The sequence below is a fragment of the Nematolebias whitei genome, chromosome 12, assembly GCF_014905685.2.
Source record: "Nematolebias whitei isolate Nwh7 chromosome 12, NemWhi1, whole genome shotgun sequence".
NCBI classification, from domain to species: Eukaryota; Metazoa; Chordata; class Actinopteri; order Cyprinodontiformes; family Rivulidae; genus Nematolebias; species Nematolebias whitei.
Window position 1 is genome coordinate 44,720,456 of NC_056509.1, and position 6,468 is coordinate 44,726,923.

A 6,468-nucleotide genomic window follows, 5' to 3' on the forward strand; every position below is an offset into this window, starting at 1 on the left:
AATTCTGACTACTAAAAATTTCCATTTTTATTATCTATATTATTTTAAAGGTGACCATATTGCTCAATTCAATTCAATTAAATTTAAAAATACTTTATTAATCCCAGAGGGAAATTAAATGTTGTAACTCATCATCCTGGTTTCATTAGAGTTGTTCTAGATGCTGATGCTGTGGGCAGGAAGGATCTCTTGTAGCGGTCTGTCCTACAGCAGATCTGAAGAAGCCTCTGACTGAAGACACTGTTGTTGTATGACAGTCTGATGAAGAGGATGCTAAGGGTTGTCTATAATGTTCTTCATTTTATGAAGAATCCTTCTTTGTACAATCATCTCCAAAGGTTCTAGAGGAGTCCCCAGAGCTGAGACAGCCTTCTTTATGAGCTTCTTGAGCTTTTATTTAAATGCTAATCAAATTGTAAAATATTAGCTAAAAGTTCCAAAGAGCTAGTCAAGAGTTAAAAGTTACAAATGAAGACAAAAATATAGTCTTACAAACAAAGAAATATCCATCCATCATCTTCCGCTTGTTCAGAAGTCTGGTCTCGGAGGCAGCAGCTTGAGCAGGGAGGTCCAGACATCTCTTCTCCAGCGTGTCCTGGGTCTCCCCAGGGGTCTCCTCCCAGTCGGACATGCCCAAAGCCCCTTCCTAGGGAGGCATCCAGGGAGCATCCTTACCAGATGCCCGAACCACCTCAACTGGCTCCTCTGGATGTGGAGGAGCAGCGGTTCTACTCCGAGTCTCTCCAAGATAACTGAACTTCTCACCCTGTCTCTAAGGGAGAGTCCAGCTACCCTGTGGAGGAAACTCATTTCAGCTGTCTGTATCCATGATCTCATCTTTTCAGTCACTTCCCAGAGTTCATGACCATACGTGAGGATAGGAACATAGACCGACCAGTAAACAGAGAGGTTTGCCTTACAGCTCAGCTCCCTCTTCACAACATCAGACCGGCACAGAGTCCGCAATACTGCAGACGCTGCACCAATCTGTCTGTTGATCTCACGCTCCATTCTTCCCTCACTCGTGAGCAAAACCCCGAGATACTTGAACTCCTCCACTTGAGGCAGAACCTCACCCTCGACCCGAAGAGAGCAGTCCACCCTTTTCTGACTGAGGACCGTGGCCTCAGATTTGGAGGTGCTGATTTTGGTACCTCCACCGTCATACCTCCACAGTATTATATTTTTTGTCTGAGTGTCCCTAACACTCTGCTCGTGCCTGCTTTAGTTTTAAATCATCTCTCGACTGAAAAGCAATAATCAGTGCCGTGCCATCATCTGCAGTTTCTAGTTTTCTGTAATTGGACAACAAATAGATAATAATAACTGAGTCTATTTTAACAGGAGAGAGGTTTCAGTGGCATCTGGCAGCCTCTGGCAGCAAATGTAACTGGGTCAAGAGTCTTCAGATGAGCTAAATAAGGAGCTGTTTAGACGACAAAATGATTCACTTAGATTCATTTTCTCATGAAACTAAGCACTCAGAAAATACAGTTTGAAAGAAATATTATCCCACAAACAGATTCCCACAGTATTCATTCATCACACTGCATTCATTAAAACCTCTACAGCTCTTTGTATGGGAAGAGAAACAGCCAGAAAAGAAAACAAAGCTGCCGACCCTTCATCAGAACAATAATGTGGTACGTAGCAGCAACGATGACGGTAATTGGCTGCTAAACCAGTTTCCACTAAACTAACCATGTGACTCTGCTCAGACAACGTTAAGAAAGTTGTTCTGGTAATTAAAAGCTGCACCACCCCAATCTTTTTCTGCTCATTTAACAATTTCTTCCTCACTCAAGTGAGCAACAATCAATGCACAGCTTTGTTAGTTTGTTTTATTTATGAGAAATGTAATTTTTAATTGACACATTTTTTTTTTTTAACCTTTTGAGGGTTTCCAAGTTTTGAGGCTAAGAAAAACATCCTAAATGATTGATCTTTTAGTAATTTAGTTTTCTTATGAAGAATTAACTTCTGTGATGTCTCACGAATAAACATACTGTAAGTCAGCATGGATCAGCTGAACACGAACGCCTTCATTTGACCAGATTTACCGTTTATGACCATCAGACCATGAGTTCCCAAACATTCAGCCTTCGACTTCCAAAATATCAGCGTCAAAAACTTCTGCCCCCAAAGATTCTTGGTTGAAACTCAACACATCGCTTTTGACTCAGTTTATGACTGTTTTTAATAACTGTAGTGAAACAGTGCTACCAAATAGGCCTGTCATGATAACAAATTTTGCTGGACGATTAATTGTCTCAGAAATTATTGCGATAAATGATAATATTGTTTGAAATTTGACAATAATTAGTAATTATTGTCAAATTTAAGAAGAAATGTTTGTTGATTAGTTTTGAGTGTAGTACCTTTTTTAACCACTGGATGGCAGTTTAAGACCGTTTGAACCAAAGGCTGGATAGTGAGGGAGTGAGCAGCGTGTCTCTTTAAGAAAAATGTGAGCGAGGCCCCTTGACGTGACATGGGCTGTCTCTCTTTTCTTTTTCAGTTCTTAAAATGGCAGATGCTCGATGTGATTTGAGCTCTTTAGCATAGCATTTTTCACACAAAGCTTTTAATAAAAAATCAGTAAACAAGTTCTCAGCTTCTTTTTGCAGAGAAAAAACACTTTTTTTTAAACGAAGGCACGGGTTTCAACTGTAAATTTTAGAGCTTCGACAAGACAGAGGATTTTTCCCCGAGGTCGGCCTGTTAGCTTAGCTCATAGCTTAGCTTCTCAGCTTAGCTGCATTTAACGATCCAAAAACGCAATTTTGGACGGTTAAAACTGATTATGCCGGACAGGACCGGGGGGGGGGGGGGCTAGGGGGGGGGAAAAAGAGGGGGGGGTACAAAGGGAGGGGTCAGTGAAGAGCACCGGATTGGAGCCGTTTTGTCATCCAGTGTCTTCTGTAAAAAGAGAGAGACAGGAAGAAACGATAACGCCGGTAAATGAAAATGAGGTTGATTATTTTCATCATGAGATTAATTGATTCATTGTTTATCACGACAGGCCTAGTTATAAGTTACTTTTGAATTTAGTTAGATTTCTAGGAATCATCACAGGACTCCCCACCCTGGTGTTTTGTGACCCACAGTGGGTCCTGATGCCGACTTTGGCATTGTACCTGTCATTGTACCTTTGTTAGTTTTCTGTCTGTTCTTTGTAGATCGATGGATAGGTTTTAGTGTATTCCTCTGAGCCACCAGCCACTTCTCCCTCAGTCAGATCTTTTCCAGTCAGCCTGCCACACCCATCCACACCTGTTGCCTGTTTTCATCAGTCACAGCTGCAGCCACTCTGCTCATCAGCTCCTTATAGTCCCTCAGCTTCACCTCACTCTTCAGTCCGACATTGTTTGAGCTTTGTCCCAAGTTCGGTTTGCTCTTCTGTGCGATCAACACGCACTGTAAGTTTTGCTGCCATGAAACTCTTTGTTTTACTTTTAGAATCAAACCCACAAACGTCATTTAAGTTACCTGTGCAGTCTGCGTTCATGGGTCCAACCCCTACAAACTGTGACAAACCTGTAAATTTCTGGAGTTCCAGTTCTTTGTTTCAGATTGGTTGTAAGATCAATTTAAATATTTGCAGCAAGGAAATAACAGGAATAACCTGCAAATTGTTATTCATTAGATCCATCCATTTCCGAACCCCACCCGACCTGACGAATAGACACTAATTACAGGTCTGAACCTGAAAAAACCCTGACATTTTTAATTAAGCTTTGACTGCTTATATAGTTATTAACGGTCGGCGGACACGCGCAGCTAAGGGCGCAGAAGATCGGAGCTGAGGGGGTGTTTGTCCTTTCATGGCTGTCAAAGTGCATTAAATCCCTGCTTCTGCCTGCATTCTGCATTATTCAGACACGGACCCTGCTCTGACATGTCGGATATTTTGGGATCTCACCTGTTTGGGTCGACGGCGGCGTGTGTACGCTGAGTGTAACGGCTGAATGAACGTCCATGAGGGCTGATGGATCGCTGTCTGGCAGTATAGTCCCATCTGAAGCTTAAATTAACTTTTTTTACCTCTTTCAAGGCTGGTCAGTATGTGGCCAAATGGCCGCATGCGGCTGGTGAAGGTATGGAAAGCCATGTTGCCATATAATTGGATCATCAGCCGCACGTGTCTGCTGACACAATCAAAAGCCCGACACCGGCCCAGCCCGCACATTAAGCACATTATTATGGCCCGGCCTGGCTCTAGTCCAGGTCGAGCCAGGCCGAGCTCCAGGTTTGGGTTAGAAATGACAGCTCTAGCACAGATTGTGTTGTAAAGCGCTTTGAGTATCTTGATTAAAAAGAAAGGCACCATCTAAGTACAGTCCATTTACCATTTGAGCTCCAGCAGTGTCCCATCAATCCTGCTTTAATATTTCTGCACACGGCGACTCTGTTCCGGGACTTTTCCTGCAGAACATAGGAGTCAAACCGTGTTCGATGAAGTTCAACCTTCAGCAATGTCAGATTTACATTTTACCTTCTTGTGCAGCCATTAACATAATCAGTTAATTCTGGATTGTCTCTTTGTTTATGAATCACCAGTGGATTCTTATTCTCGTTGTTTTGTTGAAGTTTTAAACAGATTTGTTTTGATCTTGGCTACAGACTCCAGGATATTTCTTTATAAGAATTACTGCAGGATTAAAGTAATTAAACACACAGATCAGAATGTCTGAATAATAATTTACAGCTTGAAGTAAAATTTATTTATATAGCACCTTTCATAGATATAATATCACAAAGTGTTTCACAGTAAAAGCAATAAAAAAGCTGCAGTTATAACGTGTTTCTTCTGGTTGTGAAAATATTGCAAGGAGATCAGAAATCTTGCAGAAAGGCTTTTTTTTTTCTTTTTGAGAAAAATAAATCGGTGTTTGTTTGTTTTCTGTTTTTTCCTGCAAGTTAAAAATAACTTTTGACAAGTTTAAAAGTGACATATTTTCTGATTTGACAGTGATGGAACGGTGCAGCAACAGAAAGTTTTTATTTCTAAAGCTACATCTCACCTCTCCTCTCCAACAGTGTTTGAATAATTCATTCTAAAACTTTTTATTTCTTTTCAGATGTTGAAATCTTTTATTCAATTTAGATTTAAGCTACTGTCCAGGTTGTTTTAGGTTTTAGCTACTGTTCTAATTATTTTAGCTTTCGGCTACTGTTTTTATGGTGTTTTATCCACAATTCTAGTGGTTTTAGCTTTCAGCTACTGTTTTTGCTCAATGTAGATTTAAGCTATCGTTCAGGTTGTTTTAGTTTTTAGCTACTGTTTTGATCATTTTAGCTCTCAGAGACTGTTTTGCTTATCATACCTTGTACCTACTGTTTTGGTGGCTTTCAGCTACTGTTTTTGCTCAATTTAGATTTAAGCTTCAAGTTGATTTAGTTTAGCTTTCAGCTACTGTTTTGATCACTTTCAATTTCAGCTACTGTTTTGCTAGTTTTATCTGTTGGTTTTAGGTTTTAGCTTCTGTTCTGATCAGTTTAGCTTTCAACTACAGTTTTGCTGATGATTAGTTTATAGCTAATGCTTTGTTAATTTTAGCATTTATAAATAAAGATTAATAAATAAAATAATAAATACATAAAATTTAGCTACTGCTTTACTTGATTTGTCTTTTAGCTACTGTTTTATCAGCTTTAGGGTGTAGCTACTGCTCTGCTGACTTTTGTTCTTACCCACTGTTCTGATAACAAAAATGTTTTTAGCTACTGTTCAGCTGGTTAGCTACTCTTTAATTTGATTTTATTTATTTTTTTAGCTTTTTGGTTTTATTTTTCTAATTTAAGCTTGTGTTCTGATTGATTTCACTTGAACAGCCAGTTTGAACTTTTTTCAAATCTTTCAGCACTCCTTCAATTCTCATTCTGGATTATTCTGGATTATAAAACCCACATCAGGATCAAATGGACAACTTTAAAGATTGTCAACATTTAGATTTAAGTCGAGGCCTAACAAACTGAAGTTGACGGGTTTTGGCACTTCTTTGGTAAAAGTAAACCAATAAATAAATAAAAGTTGTCTCTGCAGCTCCACAGGGAGAAATATATTCATCAGCTGTCGAAGTAAAACAAGAGCAACAACTTTTAATGTTCCTGCAGCCTCTTTTCCATCCTGCTACAAACTCTTCCTCCTGCTGGGCGCTTCTCGTCAGCCTCTTCACACAACTTGTCTTCAACTCGTGTTTAGAGGCTCTTAAAGCTTCATTCAGTCGTTGTTTCTGCCTTCAGTTATTCAAACAACAAGATAATGCTTTCAGCCACGGAGCCACAAACAATTAAGATGTGACTTCCTGTCAAAGCGAGTATGTTTGTGTTGTGGTGCTTTATAGCTCTGCTGGTTATGGTTTGTGACACTCGAAACAAATTGGTTCCAATGTCTTCATCACAAGAAGAAAATTGGAGAATTTTCAGTCACTTAACGCTTTAAAATTTACAGTAACAAGCAAAATT